This window comes from Magallana gigas, chromosome 2, assembly GCF_963853765.1.
Source record: "Magallana gigas chromosome 2, xbMagGiga1.1, whole genome shotgun sequence".
NCBI classification, from domain to species: domain Eukaryota; kingdom Metazoa; phylum Mollusca; class Bivalvia; order Ostreida; family Ostreidae; genus Magallana; species Magallana gigas.
The window spans coordinates 30,855,188-30,875,051 of NC_088854.1; the positions used below are offsets into that span (position 1 = coordinate 30,855,188).

A 19,864-nucleotide genomic window follows, 5' to 3' on the forward strand; every position below is an offset into this window, starting at 1 on the left:
CACAGAATTGAGGTTAACGACACCCCTTAAATATCCCCACGCGTTGAAGTAAAATTATTTCCAGAAAATGTATTATACCATCCATCCCTCTTTATTTCATGCATTTTAGCAACTTACATTTAACATATAACATCGAAATTAAAGAAAACTAGCATTCTGAGAGTTAAGCATAAGCCATATATGTCTCCTACCTACTAGTATTATTCCATGAGAGCTTCGAAGCATACAACTATTTCAGACCTATTATAAACGATATGTTGTGCTTTAATGAGATATATAACAGGAAATTCAAACTATATAGTTGACATTGAAATTAAATACAAAGTGGGTAAAATAATACTCCCTATTTTATCTCCTGTAATTTCGCCAACTCCATCAGGTATTCGCTGGTAAGATTTTGTGAAAACAATGCACTGTTATGCACACTATTATATTTTACCGTCTTCTGCTCCCCATATCAAAGCCAAACAGTTAAATAGCGCAATCCGATAATGAACCCGATTGTAATAATACCAAAAAAAAAACCCCTGCCAATTGAAAGTTACAAGACAATGCTTGACATTATTTTACAAAACTTATTTGTTGTAGAAATGATAAAAGGAATTGTACAAGTAACGCACGGTATTAATTACTGACTACATACTGGCTTCGTTTATTCAATACACACCGAACCCGATAACGAACCCGAACATTAAAAAATTTCCCCGAAAATATGTAAACCAGACGCTACAAAAGTGTAAACTTGAGCTGTAGTTTGACATTTCAAAGTTGTTCAGCAAGTTTCATGATAATTATTCCTCAAACGCATAAAAAAAATGTGAAAAAATTGAAGTGGGACAGACAGACGGACGGACTGACGGACGCCGGTGAAACCGGTAGGGGACAAATAAACAAGATATCTTTCCATGAAAACGAGTGTAAATGAAGTAATATATATGATATTATGATAGTAATATCTCAGTAAAATTTGTTTATTTCAAAAAAACAGTAAGTCACAACATGGAGGTGTTGCATACATCCTTAATTAAAGAAAATATCTTTATTGTTTTCGCCAACAAGCGCTTATATGTATTTATAGTCAAATCCAATTTATTAGAGAAGGAGTGGGGATCATGTCGTATATTACTGAAATAGACAAATATTGGTATATGTGTCAATGTGTTTCACAACTTTTGAGATCATAAGACTGATAAACAACTTCTTTGATTAAAAGAAAAACATCACACGAAACAGTGACTTTACGTAATGCATCTACAAATATGCACATTTGTAGGATATCAAAATAGATAGTAAAATACTGTTTGCATCATATTTATTTTATCTGACTTTCATTTAACATTTCGATTACCTTATGATGATCTGTAGGAGGCTTTGACATATAAGTCACTAAAATTTAGTGAAGTAAAAATCAAAATATTTTGCCAAAGTGATATTTAAGGGGGAAATGATGAACATGTACAACGTTTTTCCCCCCAAAAATAAGATTTTGTAAGGTTATTGCATTATTTTGCACCCCTCTCCTCCCCCCCCCCCCCCGGGTCGAGGCGGGTATGATTGCATTACGAATTTTGCATTCACAAAAAACCCAATCAATCGGGAACGCAACTAGATGGATGTTACTGTACAAAAGTTATTTTTATTAAAATTGGATATTGCTATTTTCGAAAATGTTCATTTATTTACATTGGTGTTATTACATTAATCTAGGTGAAAGTCGAAGACCCTAAATATATATATATATATATATATATATATATATATATATATATATATATATATATATATATATATATATATATATATATATTTATATATGATATGTATTATATATAAGATACAAAAACCACCGGTAGTCTTGAGCAAAAAAACATGTCAATTGCAAATGCAATATATTTTAATGAAATAAGTATTCAAAAAACCCACTTACAAATGTACGGGCCAAGGTCAAGTTAAAATCATGATTTGAAAATTTGCTGTAGATACTGATATGCGTAATTCTGTGTAATCATAACTCTTTCGAGACAATAAGCACATTAAATAAATTATTCCAAATTATCAAATCACATCTTAGCTTCAATATTTTAATATTTGCAATAATTGTTTTGCAATATTTGTTTTTGATTTATAGAATACTTTGTAATTTTACAAAATCTAAAACATTTTCTTTTCATTTATAACCATGTAAAATATTTCCTCATTGGCCATCACAATGCTTTAATAATGTAAAAAAAATCCAGAATATTTACTCTTAAAAATCCACAATTAACTCATTTTAATGCACTGAAAAAAACCCCCATATGACTGCACTATATGCAACATGTTACCTTGATTTTAACGGGAAAATACACAAACAGTAAACCACGGTTATAGCGAACACGCTTATAATGAATTGACGCTTACAGAGAATTTATTTTCATTCCCCACAACCTAATAACATGTTGTAAACTTGACGGATATAAAAAATATTCGCTTATAACGAAGCGAAATTGCCCTTCCCTGGCGCTTCGTTATGAGCGTGTTTTACTGAATATATAATTCTATTTCTGCAATGGTAAGGGAAACCCCTGAAGTATTTAAAATAGAAACCATTCTTTGAAAAGTTAAAGGCATAAGTAATACCAAAAAATATCATTTACTATTCCAGGTGTAAGACTAGTCTATGTTGAACAAATATTGTTATTTGTCCCACCTACAAACGCTTATTTTCAAGGTGAAATACTGCTTCTTAGAAGAAAAGGAGTGGGGTTCGTGTTGCAAAACATGTATGGTGTAGAGATTTACTATTGTAATATATTACAATGTAGAGATTTACTATTGTAATATATTAGTAATTTACATATTAATTTGATGTGTTTCACAGAATAATTAAGAACAATGAATAACTGCCTTTACTTAATAGGTAAACACCTGACGTAACATGACCCAGAATGTGGGTATTTGTTGCATTTGGTCATTAAGAAGTTGTGAGAAAACATTCAGCGTATTTAGTAGTACTTTCATTCATGGTTTTGATAAATAATTGATGACATAAATTAATTGTTAATACTTTTAGTCTATTATCGATAATTAATGGAAAACAGAAAAAGTGAGGGATGAAAACAAAGGACGACAATTGCTAACCATTTACGTATGTTTTACAAGTAATAGAGCCGTTATTCAGAAAATAAAATAAAAAGATATGGGGTGTAAATATAAGCAACTTTTAACCCTAATAATGCTTGAATGCCTTGATCAAGAATAAATTCTAGTCGTCAACCTTTATCTTCTTTTAATCCACAATTTACTCATTTTAATTCATTGAAAAAGAAACCTATAACTACAGTGCAGTCACTGTATGTAAAGTTTAATTTTTACGCTAATCGATATAATACAAACAAACGATTTGAAAAAAGAAATAAAACACTTAACGTATTTAAAAAGGAAATCATCTATTGTAAATGTTAAGGCAAAAATAGTATAAAGAAAATAAATAAAAATCGTTTACTCTTCAAGTTGTAACACGAGTCTATACTGAACAGACATTGTTAATTTTTTCGCCCAGAAGCACTTATTTTCAAAGTGAAATATTACTTCTAAGAATGGGGAGTGGGGTTCGTGCTGCAAAAACATGCATGACGTAGAGATTTACTATAGTAAAATAGTAGTGGTTTATATATTGATGTGTTTCACAGCCATAAAATTAAAAACAATGACTAACTGCCCTCACTCGATAGGTAAACACCCGTTGATACAATGAACATGACCCAGATGCAGGTAGTTATTGTATTAGGACAATAACATATGTGGTGAGATAAATATCAAATTATTTAGATCAACTTTCATTCATGGTTTTGATTAATAATTGCTGACCTGAATTGTTATAGCCTTTCGTCAATCATCGATAGTTAATGGAAAATAGGAAAAAAAGAGATGTGTAGACAAAAAAGAACAATTGTTACATGTACTATATATTACAAGTATTAGAGCTTTAATTCGGATATTGATTTAAAATTTAGGGGGTTAAAAGTCATGAAATTTAAATAATAGAAACTCAAAACCCTAATAATGAATCATGGCCCTGGAAATTAATAAATTCTGATTGTCAACCCGACCTTATTGGCTAAGAGATACGTGTTTTCTTTTGTTTACGTCTCTGTTGTTTTACATCTCTTGTTGTTTGTCACGACCAATGTGTTCCTCGGAAACCAATGTCCACGCAAGTTTACTTACTTTAGAACAACTCATTGGATTCTCTCTTTAGCTTCCGTAAGTGACATGTAGGAGGCATGCCATTTATTTTTTTTTACGTTTTTAACTTCGTTAATATCCGATAGTTTCCGTAATAATTGGCATACTTTAAGGATGTATTCTTGTCATCAATTTTTACCCCAAGTGGGTCTCCATACATGAACATGTCGTAAAATTCAACTTGTTACAAATTTCAACAAAACTTCTACAATAAATTAAATGAATCATCTTTAACACAACAAACCCGTATTAAATGCATAAGTGACAAAGGAATATGTAAAATTATGTCATTTACGACATACCATAGTCGGCGCGAACAACAATGGAGAGGGAAATCCGAAAGGAGAAAGGGTCGCTTCGTTTCAAAGCGATGTGAACAGCAGTACGAGTCCTCCGAAAATGACAACTGAGAGAGGAGGAAAGATGGGGAAAAATTCAAACAAATAATCGCCAAAAAAATTATTTTAGAACTGCAACTAACGAGCGAAATGAGTCAGAGGAAATTCCAGTAGAGGAAATCGAGATAGTTTACAGCAAAAATGTAAGTCGTCAGTGCTTTTAGACTTAGTATAGTTAAAATGGCAACGTTTATGCTACACTATGCCCATCATATAAATTTTCTTCAAACTCAAGTATCGCATATATATATATATATGATAATCTTATAGATCAAATCATCACCATTCAGTCCATTGCAACAAGCAGGCGATACATGTGTATATGGCGGCCCATGCGGTTACCGAAATGGCTATTTTATGAGAAACACAAAATTTGAATGTTTATATAGTAACTATTTTCATTTTATTTTTATTTCGGCAAGTCTACAATAGAAATAAACCTTGCTAATAAACAGGAGATCATAGCTAGAAAGTTATTCTTCAGTTTTATCATTTTTATTAGTGTCAAGTCAAATGCAGTCAAAGAAATATGAAAGAATTAAGACAGCTTATCTACAAATCAGTATTGATTTATTGAGGTTTTTTTAAAAAGATGATCCTCTAAATATATTCTAGCCAGTCAATAGTTTAAAATAAATCACTGGTCAATATTTTTTCTGAGAATCTTACATTTAAATTATAATTAAATGTCTATTTTCATGTAGAGCTACATTTGTATATTATATATATTTATAGTAAAGCGATACAACAGAGTCTAAGAAATTAAAGCATTGTGTGTATGCACTATACTTTTTGCAGCACTTATACAATATAAGTCACAATAAATATTAAATGTGGCGAATTAATGATTAACTTGGTACACAATAGCATGGACATTTAACCATTAAAATGTCATTTTTTCTGCCTATCTATTCTAAAGCGGAAAACTAGCAAGTTAACCATAATTTTCCTTATTATGTATTAATTTTTGTTTAACAGGTGGTAATTGCAAGTTCTCCAGATAGCTGCAACATGATGAGAAGATCACTGGCACTGTTTTGTCCAAACAAAATTTCCAATTTCTTCCTCTGCATCTGAAGAGACAGTCCTAACTGTGAAAGGTGGTCAATGTTCCACAGAGGCAAACCTGTTCAATCCAGCAAATTTCCTCTGCTTTAGAGTACTTCGTTGACTTCATTGACAAGGACATTGAGCCATCCTTACTGGGCATAGCATCACGTCTTACTGGGCATAGCATCAAGTCTTCCTGGGCATAGCATCAAGTCTTACTGGGCATAACATCAAGTCTTAAGACGGCCATGCTTTAGTCAACACCATGTTAGCAGTTGGAAAGATGGATGCTTTTAAGAAACATGTTGCAGGATTTGTTGATACAAAGCTTCTGTTGAGGTCACAATTCCCAAGGTTGCCATCTTATACCCGACATACTTTAGTTTTAGCTTCTTACATTGTAACTATGCTGCTCATGATGCTTTCCTGTCATATCCCTTCAAAGACTTGTATGATCAGTCAATTTTGTTTCACAGAACAGCATCATTCTCTCTGCTAAGTGCAACTTTTTCACATGAACATTTGTCAATGAAGAGAATCACTTAGTGTATGGATAGAAAAATAGCTATCAGTGACTTGAACTATGCAGTTCTAAAGCTAGCATTTAGTAGAGGAAGAGGGCACACAGCAAGTATTGTCAAAAGAGTGTGGAAGTGGACCAAGAGTAACAAAGTCATCAAAGATCAGTACATTCGCTTGCTGAACATTTTGGATATACTTTTATAAGTGATAGTTAAAGCCCATTATATCAGAAGTGATAGTTAAAGTTCATTATATCAGAAGTGTATATACTGCCTTTGATTTTCATTATACCTGAACTAGTTACTAGTTCCAGTACATGTATGTACTGTTTGATGTAACACAACACAACACACCCCCCCCCCCCCCCCCCCCTCCAAACAAAAATAATCCTGATAAAGATAAATTGATAAATTCTACTGATAGTATATTTTGAATCACTCATCGCTATAAAGTGTTTAATTTATGTCTATATTCTAGCTACCTGAATGGAATGGTTTTGTCATGAAGGGAATTTTCATTAAACAAATGTTTTTCAACTGATCAGATGAAGTAACGTGCAACTTCTTATATCAATAGACAAGACAGTATTGTAATGCAACCATATATTGATGTGTGTTCATTTACAATATAATCTAACAGTTTATTAGAATATATCATACATGTAATTGTATGTATATGAACTATCAATATATGCTCTGACCTAGAATGCATATATACTGGTTAAAACTTATTGATCAGACATCAATCCATTTTGAAGTTGCAGGTTTTTCATTCCATGTCATTGCTTGAATTCATTGAGAAAACACTGTCATTCAAAATCTATGCATCTAGCTGCTTTTTTTTCAAAAAAAAATACCAATGAATTTTTAATTTCATAATTATTGCATTATTTTAAAAACTTTGATGAATTAGAACATATAATTAGCCAGAAATACCTTATCTCATTCCATGTTATTCACACCAAGGTCAAGGTCACACCCAGAAGATGGTTTATATGCACTATTTTAATGGTTATTTTAAAGTTTATTTTGTTGTATGTCTACTATATATTCTTGAAATACTTAACTTTACATAATTACATTTGTTATTGAAGATAAATTCACCAGTTTTAAAATTTTGGCGAATAAAAGTCTATGTTTTGCTGCAAATATGGCTTATTTTGTTACCATAAAATGCTTCAATGGAAATAGGGGGTGGGGATGTAACCAACAATATTTTTTTCTTATATGCACACTAGCCCCCACTTTTTATGCCTTCAGTTGGAACCATAATATGTAAAGAAAGTATACAAATACTTTCATAAAAAGTTAAATTCTAGAAACCTGTCTAACTTAGGTTTATTTACCATATTTGCAATGAAAAACATGCTCCAATTTTACTTGGGGAACACACATTTTTGGGCATAACTTATCAAAAAAAGTTATTTCATAGTTTTAGATTTGTCCAAAAATAAACTCCGAGATGTTTTTAAGTAAGCAGAACTGAAAATGTCTGAAATCTGCTTTTATTTTCTAAATTAGAGGGAATTTCTGGTCAAATTGCTATTTATATGAGAATTTCAATACACCATTTTTGGCCCATGTTCTGGGGGTCGGATCTCTCTTAAATGAAAACGAACATACACTTTTCTTGTTTTCAATTTATTCCTTAGGAATAGTACTTTTAAAAAATCATAAGCATCTAAAAAGTTTGATGTAGGTTTTTTTTCGTGAATGAGCAGAATACACCCTTAAGACTGGTTATTTCATGCAAGAGCGCTTCCGCTTCCAGTATAAATAGATTTACCGGGGAGTATTCGATTAATGCGACGTTCGTTAAACAAGTAGACACGATGGAGGACGTTTATTTCATTTGAATACATTGTCCAGCTTCCCCTTTCTAGCGTTTTGTTACCGATATGAAAATTGATGAAACAGCATTTAACTGTTAGTACCATATTCAGAAGACCCCGTCAAGAAGGTCAGAGTAAAATGGTGTAGGAATACTACTGTAAATCACTTATTTCTAGGCATATGTATTTAATACATTTAACAAACAATAAGCTTTGGACTGTCCACGTGTTAAAATTCACTACCCAAAAAATCATGTAATGTCATTGGTTAGTGCGTTTCTGGGTTCTGTGCTTGATATGCAAATTAGTATTAACTTCAATGAAATTGAACAACCAATCGATGAGTAATATGATAATCAGCGTACAAAGTTTTAGCACGACCCGACAAGCAAACTGGCCGGCTGTTAGTAAAACGATAATAAGTCTGACAGTAAAAGGGACATACACAGGAAACCTGTATCTTTTCCGGGTATGAATATGAGATTTTTTACACCACATAAATATGTTTATACGATGAAAACGTTATTGTAGCTAGATAAACACTTTCTCTTGTTTATAAAATTTTATTTACTATACATCCCCAAGATTTTTTTTTTCTTTTCCTTATTTGTTTTTCTTTCTTACTTTTGGCTAAAGTCTGCATAGTAGGAGAAATACACGGATGTTGCTGTTAAAATTTCCATTAGAATTTGTTTTCATTTTGCAATGCTATATATGATGCTCGTTCTGAATCGGAAAATGTTTTTCAATAGAACCGGAGAATGTCTGAAGAAGGCAAAAATTTGCCGTCTTAGACCTACAACAGCCACAGACGACAAAATTATGTCTAATTTTGCAAAATGCATCCTTTTCAAAGTGCTCAGACATTTAAATACGGAATCCAATGCGAATAATGTTTCGGATTGCGCTAATAAAGTTTTTTTTAGAAATATGTTTCAATTGTATGTCGACGTCGGTTGCGTCAAGGACTTTGATGGAGAGAAAAAATGTTGCGATAGTTGCGTTTCTAAGGAAGACCAACATACAAAAATTGGTAAGTGTTTACCACGAAATATTTTTGCAGTACAGACTAAATGAAGATCTTCACCATATATAGCACTGTTATGTGGAGGAGATGGGTTAGTCTCCATAAAGGATAATACGCCAGTCATAAAAACATGAACTGTAAAAATACTTCCAGGCTTATGAATATCCAAAACGTTTCCCCTGAACACGACCCAAAATAGATAATCATGCCTTTTCACAAGGCAATTTTAATTGTCCAGCAACCCCTTTCCATTGACCTTACTTCAGGACTGTATTGGCCAAAACAATGGTTAACGTTTTACCATTGTTTAGATTTTCATTAATCAAGAAGTCAGTGTTTGACTATTGGGTATTTCTGTTGCACAAATGTAAACAATTGGTATATTAATTATTCTTCCTTGTTAAATTAACTTAAACAAACGATGGAAGTAAGCACACCTATATAACACTTACCTTTATCTTGACAAATAGGACTTGTTCTTGTTTATGTACAAAAATACCAAACTGCAAAAATTCTTTTAAATGTTTCGCAAACATCCTTATTTGTTGTTTGAATGGGTAATCATGTTTTTAAAATTTACAGTCAACACTGCAATGAGCGCTGCCTAATTCTCCTAAATGTGAAGTGTAATAAATAACTCTAGTTAAAACAATAAAATCTCAATTAATCATTAACTTTAAGCGGCAGAACCTCGATACAATGGTCGTAGTTATACAACGTACAAATTACATTTCATTGACAAAAATGTTTAATATAATTTTTCTTCTTCAAAATGCAAGATGAAAGGTCAGTTTAAAATGCACATAGAATTGAGGTTAACGACACCCCTTTAATATCCCCATGCGTTGAAGTAAAATTATTTCCAGAAAATGTATTATACCATTCATCCCTCTTTATTTCATGCATTTTAGCAACTTACATTTAACATATAACATCGAAATTAAAGAAAACTAGCATTCTGAGAGAGTTATGCATTAACCATATATGTCCCTTACCTACTAGTATTATTCCATGAAAGCTTCGAAGCATACAACTATTTCAGACCTTTTATAAACGATATGTTGTGCTTTAATCAGATATATAACAGAAAATTCAAACTATATACTAGTAGTTGACATTGAAATTAAATACAAAGTGGGTAAAATAATACTCCTTATTTTATCTCCTGTAATTTCGCCAACTCCATCAGGTATTCGCTGGAAAGATTTTGTGAAAACAATGCACTGTTATGCACACTATTATATCTTACTGTCTTCTGCTCCCCAAATTAAACCAAACAGTTAAACATCGTAATTCGATAATGAACCCGATTGTAATAATACCAAAAAAAAAAAAACCTGCCAATTGAAAGTTACAAGACAATGCTTGACATTATTTTACAAAACTTATTTGTTGTAGAAATGATAAAAGGAATTGTACAAGTAACGCACGGTATTAATTACTGACTACATACTGGCTTCGTTTATTCAATACACACCGAACCCGATAGCGAACCCGAACATTAAAAAATTCCCGCGAAAATATGTAAACCAGACGCTACAAAAGTGTAAACTTGGGCTGTAGTTTGACATTTCAAAGTTGTTCAGCAAGTTTCATGATTATTATTCCTCAAATGCATCAAAAAAATGTGAAAAATTGAAGTAGGACAGACAGACAGACGGGCTGACGGACGCCGGTGAAACCGGTAGGGGACTTAAAAACAAGATATCTTTCCATGAAAACGAGTGTAAATGAAGTAATATCTATGATATTATGATAGTAATATCTCGGTAAAATTTGTTTATTTCAAAAAACAGTAAGTCACAACATGGAGGTGTTGCATACATCTTTAATTAAAAAAATATCTTTATTGTTTTCGCCAACAAACACTTATATGTATTTATAGTCAAATCCAATTTATTAGAGAAGGAGTGGGGGTCATGTCGTATATTACTGAAATAGACAAATATTGGTATATATGTCAATGTGTTTCACAACTTTTGAGATCATAAGACTAATAAACAACTTCTTCGATTAAAAGAAAAACATCACACGAAGCAGTGACTTTACGTAATGCATCTACAAATATGTACATTTGTAGGATATCAAAATAGATAGTAAAATACTGTTTGCATCATATTTATTTTATCTGACTTTCATTTAACATTTCGATTACCTTATGATGATCTTAAGGAGGCTTTGACATATGATAAGTTTGGCCTTAAACTAAAATTTAGTGAAGTAAAAATCAAAATATTTTGCTTAAGTGATATTAAAGGGGGAAATGATGAACATATACAACGTTTTCCCCCCCAAAAATAAGATTTTGTAAGGTTATTGCATTATTTTGCACCCCTCTCCTCCTTCTCCTCCTCCCCCCCCCCCCCGGTCGAGGCGGGTATGATTGCATTACGAATTTTGCATTCACAAAAAACCCAATCAATCGGGAACGCAACTAGATGGATTCCTTTTCGTATCATCGTATCACATCAGCTTTATTTTTGTGTTACTGTACAAAAGTTCATTTATTTACAATGGTGTTATCCCATTATTCTAGGTGAAAGTCGAAGACCCTATATATATATATATATATATATATATATATATATATATATATATATATATATATATATATATATATATATATATATATATATATAATATGTATTATATATTAGATACAAAAACCACCGGTAGTCTTGAGGAAAAAAACATGTCAATTGCAAATGCAATATATTTTAATGAAATAAGTATTCAAAAAACCCACTTACAAATGTGCGGGCCAAGGCCAAGTTAAAATCATGATTTGAAAATTTGCTGTAGATACCGATATGCGTAATTCTGTGTAATCATAACTCTTTCGAGACAATAAACACATTAAATAAATTATTCCAAATTATCAAATCACATCTCAGCTACAAGATTTTAATATCTGCAATAATTGTTTTGCAATAATTGTTTTTGATTTACAGAATTCTTTGTAATTTTACAAAATCTAGAACATTTTCTTTTCATTTATAACCATGTAAAATATTTTCTCATTGGCCATCACAATGCTTTAATAATGTAAAAAAAACCCAGAATATTTACTCTTAAAAATCCACTATTAACTCATTTAAATGCACTGAAAAAAACCCATTTGACTGCACTATATGCAACATGTTACCTTGATTTTAACGGGAAAATACACAAACAGTAAAACACGGTTATAGCGAACACGCTTATAATGAATTGACGCTTACAGAGAAGTTATTTTCATTCCCCACAACCTAATAACATTTTGTAAACTTGACGGATATAAAAAGTTACGCTTATAACGTAGCAAAATTGCCATTCCCTGGCGCTTCGTTTATAAGCGTGTTTTACTGAATATATATAGGTAAGGTAAACCCCTGAAGTATTTAGAATAGAAACCATTCTCTGAAAAGTTAAAGGCATAAATAATACGAAAGAAATACCATTTACTATTCCAGGTGTAAGAATAGTCTACGTTGAACAAATATTGTTATTTTTCCCGCCTACAAACGCTTATTTTCAAGGTAAAATACTGCTTCTCAGGAAAAAGGAGTGGGGTTAGTGTTGCAAAACATGTATGATGTAGAGATTTACTATTGTAATAGTTATTTATATATTAATTTGATGTGTTTCACAGAAAAATTAAGAACGATGAATAACTGCCTTCACTTAATAGGTAAACACCTGACGTTACATGACCCAGATTGTGGGTATTTGTTGCATTCGGGCAATAACAAGTAGTGAGAAATCTATCAGGGTATTTAGTAGTACTTTCATTCATGGTTTTGATGAATAATTGCTGACATAAATTAAATGTTAATACATTTCGTCTATTATCGATAATTAATGGAAAACAGAAAAAGTGAGGGATGAAAACAAAGGACGACAATTGATAACCATTTACGTATGTTTTACAAGTCCTAGAACCGTTATTCAGAAAATAAATTAAAAAGATATGGGATGTAAATATAAGCAACTTTTGAACCCTTATAATGTTTGAATGACTCGATAAAGAATAAATTCTGGTCGTCAACCTATCAACTAATTAAGGAAATATAACAAGAGGGTGACAATGGCATTTCTCTTCTCACCAGAGATCAATTGGGACGTCGGGACGTTGACTTTCGGCTAACTCGTTAGAGGTTTGTGAACATTTAATATGAACAACTTTTGAATGATTAAAACAACTCTTTAGCTTTTGGGAATATGAAAACGAAGACATAGTTTGAAATATTTCCGTTGCTAATGGATGTATTCATAAACATCACTGCATTTCGTGATGTTTCCTTTACAAATGGGCGACGGACCATACGAGATTGAAGCGTGAAATATTCATAAAAACGAGAAAACTCAGTTTGTTGTTTAACAGTCAGTGAAGCGTGTAGGAAATAAGCCATTGGTTCCTATAATGGATTTGAATCCTTATTCTTTAAAATAAGGATTATACACTGATAGAAGTAGTTTTTCCGCATGAATGAATTGACTGACTAAAGCAATGTTTTTTATTTATTTGAGTCTCTATCATTAGAGTTTTAAATAATGTTAAAATGCAAGGCTAATTTACTTCTTTTAATCCACAATTTACTCATTTTAATTCATTGAAAATAAAACCTATAATAACAGTGCAGTTGCTGTATGTAATAATTAATCTTGACTCTAATTGAAATAATACAAAAACACAAATTGAAAAAATAAAACACTTAAAGTATTCAAAAAAAGAAATCATCTATTGCAAATATTAAGGCAAAAATAGTATTAAGACAATAAATAAAATTGTTTACTCTTCCAGTTGTAACACGAGTCTATACTGAATAGACATTGTTATTTTTCTCGCCTACAAGTCCTTATTTTCAAGGTGAAATATTTCTTCGAAGAATGGGGAGTGGGGTTCGTGCTGCAAAAACATGCATGATGTAGAGATTTACTATAGTAAAGTAGTAGTGGTCTGTATGTTAATTGATGTGTTTCACAGCCATAAAATTAAAAACATTGAATAAATGCCTTCAATCGATAGGTAAACACCTGATGATACAATGAACATGACCCAGAATGTGGGTAGTTATTGTATTAGGACAATAACATGTGGTGAGAAAAATATCATATTTCCTAGGTCAACTTTCATTCATGATTTTCATTAATAATTGCTGACCTGAATTGTTATAGCCTTTCGTCAATTATCGATAGTAAATGAAAAATAGGAAAAGATGAGGGGGAGTGTAGACAGAAGAGAACAATTGTTACATGTACTATATATTACAAGTACATGTATTAGAGCTGTAATTCGGATAATGATTTAAAAATTAGGGGTTAAAGTCATGAAATTTAAATAATAGAAACTCTAAACCATAATAATGTTTCAAGGCCCTGGAAATTAATAAATTTTGATAGTCAACTTGCTTATACAGGGGAAAAAAAGAAAGGACGACGATGGGTTTTTTTCACGGAAGACCAGACAGATTCGTGTTTTCTTTTTTTTTACGTCTCTGTTGTTTTACATCTCTTGTTGTTTGTCACAACCAACGTGTTCCTCGGAAACCAATGTCCACGCATGTTTACTAACTTTAATTTTAGAACAACTCATGAGATTTTCTCTTTAGCTTCCGTAAGTGACATGTACGAGGCATGCCCTGAGTTCCAACAATGGATTTGAATCCAGGGTTGTATTTTACAAAAGAACTTACGACAAAGTCGTAAATATTTACAGTCGTAGAATGATCATAAATGAACAAAAATTTTATTAAACCATTTGTTTACAACTATTTTATTTCCCATAATTATATTTTACAGCTATACGAATAAAACATAGATTAGTTTGTGATTAATTAGCATTCATTAATTTGGTCGTAAGTTCTTCTGTAAAACGCACCCCTGAGATTCTTTAAATCAGAATGAGAACACACGGCCACTGCAATAGGCTATCAACTAGACAACATTGAGATGGTGACCATCTCAAAGGGCCCCGCTTAAATAATGGACAATAGGATGAAAAGCATTTCAGAGAAGGTTTCTTTGACCAATCACTATTTTCCAACCTGAACAAGATTCAGCAAATTGGAAATAATTTAATTTTGGTTGTAACCCGGCATTTGATTGGATAGAAAAATTTAGTTTAATTTGTATAAACTGTTTGCACGTCACAATGCACCAACGTCAAGAACACTATTCCGCTTGACGTTACGTTTCAATTTTGAACAGATTATTATCAATTTTTAAAGTAAAACGCACTCAATTTGTAAAGTAAATTACAGAAAAATTATAAGGAAGCAATTAACGCTTTGTTATAATTTCGCTTTGCGGATTATAAAGCGCAAACTGCCCCAATCCAGGTTATACTCGTATAACTTGGGTAAATGTTGGGTTCATTTTTCAAATAATATACGGTCTTAAACTGATCTGCTATGACCTTCACATTGAATTGGTCAAAATTATAGAGTAACTGCACACCATTAATCCACAAGCTCTGTTGCTGTGAAGAAGGGGCTAATTAGAGATTATATATATATATATATATATATATATATATATATATATATATATATATATATATATATATATATACTCTGGAAAAAAGAATTTTGCGTGATCCAATACGCTTTGACACTTGACCTACAAACATCATTTAAGGTCAATGCACACCCTTTGATCGTAGGCAATCTGTGAGTAAAGTATGAGCTAGATTGGACCAGAGGAAGAAGATATATACTCCAGACAATGATTATTCATGTTATTCTGCTATGACCTTATATTGTTGAAACCTGGTTCAAGGTCACTGCACAACCTTTACTCAAAAGCTGTTTATGTAAAGCATGAGCCAAATAGGGTTAAGTGGAGAGTATATATGCTCTGAATAAAAGAATTTTTGCATGATCAAATATGACCTTGACCCTTAACCTACAAACTTTCTTCAAGGTCACTGAACACCCTTTGACCATAGGCACTCTGAGTGTGAGTGAAGTTTGAGCCAGATCGGACCAATGGGGAAGAAGGTATGCTCCGGACAAGTATTTTTCAAATAATTCTGCTATGACCTTTTGCTTCGACCTAGAAACATGGTTTAATGTCACTGCACATCTTTTACTAAAAGGCACTCTGTGGGTGAAGTATGAGCCGGATTGGGCCAAGGGGAGGGAAGAAATTTTCCGGATAAGACATCTCGGACGGACTGATGGAGGACGGACGGATGGAAGGACAGACTGATCACTACTGTAGATTCCTTATTTTACGCGAGTACTTAATTCCGCGATTCAACGATTTACCATCAAATCGCGAGTACATAAAATCGCGATTGCCGAAATTTTATCAAAGTTTCATGTAGTTTACATGTGTCCCAAAATTAACAGCGAGATTTTAGAATTCGCGAGACGGGCTTCTCGCGATTTTACGCGGATATTAATTCCTCGCGTTTAATTAGGAATTTACAGTATAAGGCGCCCCAGCGAGGCCCTAATTAACAATCACTTAATCATTGGTGAGTTAATTCATTCAAACCATAATTAAAGTATATTAAAACTAAATGTCTTGGTAAATAAGGCTATTTGCAATTGGTTAATTTCTTATTTCATTTCGACAGGCAATAGCAAAAGCTATGGGTTATCAGAAAACATAACAGGGGAAATTGTTTTTCTAAGGAATCTCAAAGGTTCTCAACAGCACAGGAAAATTTGTGTATACAAATTTTAAACTTTTATACTCCATAAAGACATGAAATTTCAAACGAATTTGACTTTAGAATGGCAAAAAGGTTCATTTTAGGGGTTAATCAGCCTTTAAAATGTTTTTGTTATTCTTTAAAAAAAATCACTGCTATTTTTAAACTTGGGACCTGCGGATCAAAAGGCAACTACATGTATACCGATTGCTGCACAGAGATGTATAGTCGGGATTGGCGATTTTAACGGTTTGACAATGGTTTGATATCGTCATCTTGTAAAGATTTGTCACAAAGGGTAAAAGTCACGGGGTATCGAGGACCCTTAAACATAGGTCATTTACGATATTTACACTATCAGTGAGGTGACAACATATAAAAACATTTTGTTGCAAATGTATGTTTTTAAAAAAATACATTATAAAAAGGCTAGAAAGTAATTAAGCATCAATATATCGTGTTCTGATGTGTAAAGTTCATAATCTTCTTTAAAAAATCTGTTTCAATACAAAAGCACTTCAACATTTTTCTAACCTCATAAGCAAGATATACTATTGTATAAGGTTGTGATTCTTTTTAAATACCTAGACTAGTACTTGCTAATAAATTTCTGAACAAAAATACCAAACTGCAAAACTCCTTTAGATGTTTCGCAAACATCCTCATTTGTTATTAAAATGGGAAAACATGTTTTTCAAATTAACTATAAAAACTCAGATCTGCTCTACCCTACCCAATTCTCCAAATGTGTGATAAATAACTTTGGCTGGGAAAAACACATCATAGTTAATCATAAACTCACATTGGGGTACAGTGTAACCTAATTGAATATTTAAACATACAAATTTCATATCAATACATGCTGAACATACAAAGGTATAGTACTGAATAAATTTTCATCTATATGCCGATTTTATTTTCGTTATTTTTGTAATGAGAAGATAAATCATCTTTAAGAGAATTTTAATGTTACTGGCATAAAAATATGAAAGAAATCTTATATTTTTCCAGGTATAGCAAACATAGAGGACAAGAGTTTAGTTGAACAAAAAACCTTAACTCTCTCTCTCTAACTCTCTCTCTCTCTTTCCCCTCCCCCAAACAAAAAGCACATAGTACTATTTCTAAATAAAAGGAGTGGGTTTGTACTTCAAAACATGCATGATGTAGAAATTAACCATTGTAAACTATTAGTGATTTATATATTGATGTATTTCACAACTGCCTTCACTCAATACGTAAACACCTAATATTACATGTACATGACCTAGGATATAGGTTTTCGTTGCATGAAGACAATAACATGTGGTGAGAAAACTATCAGGTTGTTTGGTTCTACTTTCACTCATGATTTTGAATATTGAGGACAGATGCGACGTTCCTCAGTTTAATTTAATTTTCCTTGATAGATTATTTCTTATTTATTTGCATTAAAACCTGTTAATGGCCAAAAACTCAGGGTGCATTACCAAGCTAATTTCGGAGATAGGATATTTTGAGATTAGGAGATTTTTCATTTAATTGCATACAAAATACATTTAAATGCTTTTTTAAAAGTCAAAACATATATTTTCGATTGAAACCATATATCAAAATAGAAAAAAAATCATGTAACAAGAAAATATAAATTTCGCATAACGGAGTGAAAATCTTTACATTGCTGAGATAAAAAAAGAGAAAATAATGGAAGATAGGTCGCGTCTAACCTTAAATGATGAAATTATTTCATTGTTGTGTTTTATTTGTTATCGATAGTTTAAAATTAAGAAAAAAAATGAGGGGGTGAAGACAAGAGAGAACACTTGTAAAACCATACACATATATAGCTGCAGGTCTTTAGCTCCTGGTCTGAAAAAAAAATCGGATGGACGACCTGGAGATACGGTGCCACCTACTGAAAAAAATGTGTATTTATTGCGCTAGTGTTTGACTGATTAACCTATATTAATCTATATGCAAAGTCTGTGAAAAGATTAGTATCATTAAATACTTCATGCAATTTACTACTGATATCGTCCCTTTACTTCTACCTGGTAGTCTTTTACACACCATAACCAGCCCCGTATTAAAAGTGAAGTGGTGCAGTTTTGTTAACATGTAAAAATGGCGACTCTCGATTTCGATGTGAATTTAACATTATTCTTTCGTCTTCTGGAGAAAGTCTGACGATTTTTGGGAGTTGATTTTAATTAACACTCCTATATAGTTACTCGAGCAAACCGGGGGTGAAACAGTGTTTGGACTTAAGCACAAATTATAACCGTTGACAAGACTTAATACTGGAAAATAATCAACAAATGCGATGTAATGTATTCAGAAGCATTGTTTTTCCAGAATATTTATTTGTATATACTTTGAAAATGGTCGGATTTTATATGGTACGAACAATTCAGATAATTTTGTAGTCGTATGAATTCGGAATAGGAGACTACATTGAACTCTGACGTCGGAGTAGTGCCTACGCCATAGTTCATAATCGTCTCGTTCAACTAGACAATCGGCTGTCTCCGTAAGTCTGGTTGAACGAAACAAGAGTTTAATATTGCTCGATTCTAGAAATATTTCGATTACTGATACATAGCTTGTTAAGAATTATCCCATCAAACTACGTATTAGTAATCGAAATAGTTATGAGAAATTGTATGGATCCAAGCAAAATTGAACTCTACTCTCGTTCAACTAGACTCTCAGCTGTATCCGTTAATCTCCGACAAGCAAGGAGACTCTATGCTTCTCGGAGATTTACGGAGACAGCCGAGCGTCTGGTTGAACGAGACTATATTGAACTCTGGCGTAGGAATACATAAAATGTACGACTTCAAAAAATATCCAAATTGTTCGTACCATTTAAAATCTGACTATTTACAAGGTATCTATAAATGAGTTTCCTTGAAGAACAATGCTTAACAACTCATTACATCGATTTTATTGATTAGAACAAAATGTTGTCAGAGGTGTTGATTTGTGCTTAGGTCCAAACACTGTTTCACTTTCAGTTTGCCTGAGTAACTGCATAGGAGAGTTGATTAAAATCAACTCCCAAAAATGTGCATCATTCTACAGCAAAGAAACTACAAAATTACATATGGTTGATTTTAAACCAAATAATAATTTATAAAATCAGCTCTCATTAGTACCTCCGTACTTTGATTCTTAATAGAAATCAT

General features: G+C 32.1%; 1 long non-coding RNA gene across 1 annotated transcript; it reads left to right on the forward strand.

Annotated features, from left to right (window-relative positions):
* Positions 1–4,480: 4,480 nt before the first annotated feature.
* Positions 4,481–6,560, forward strand: LOC117682225 (uncharacterized). The gene is made up of 2 exons (XR_010710993.1): positions 4,481–4,768; positions 5,604–6,560. It is a non-coding gene; the product is annotated as an uncharacterized lncRNA (long non-coding RNA).
* The last annotated feature ends 13,304 nt before the right edge of the window (positions 6,561–19,864 follow it).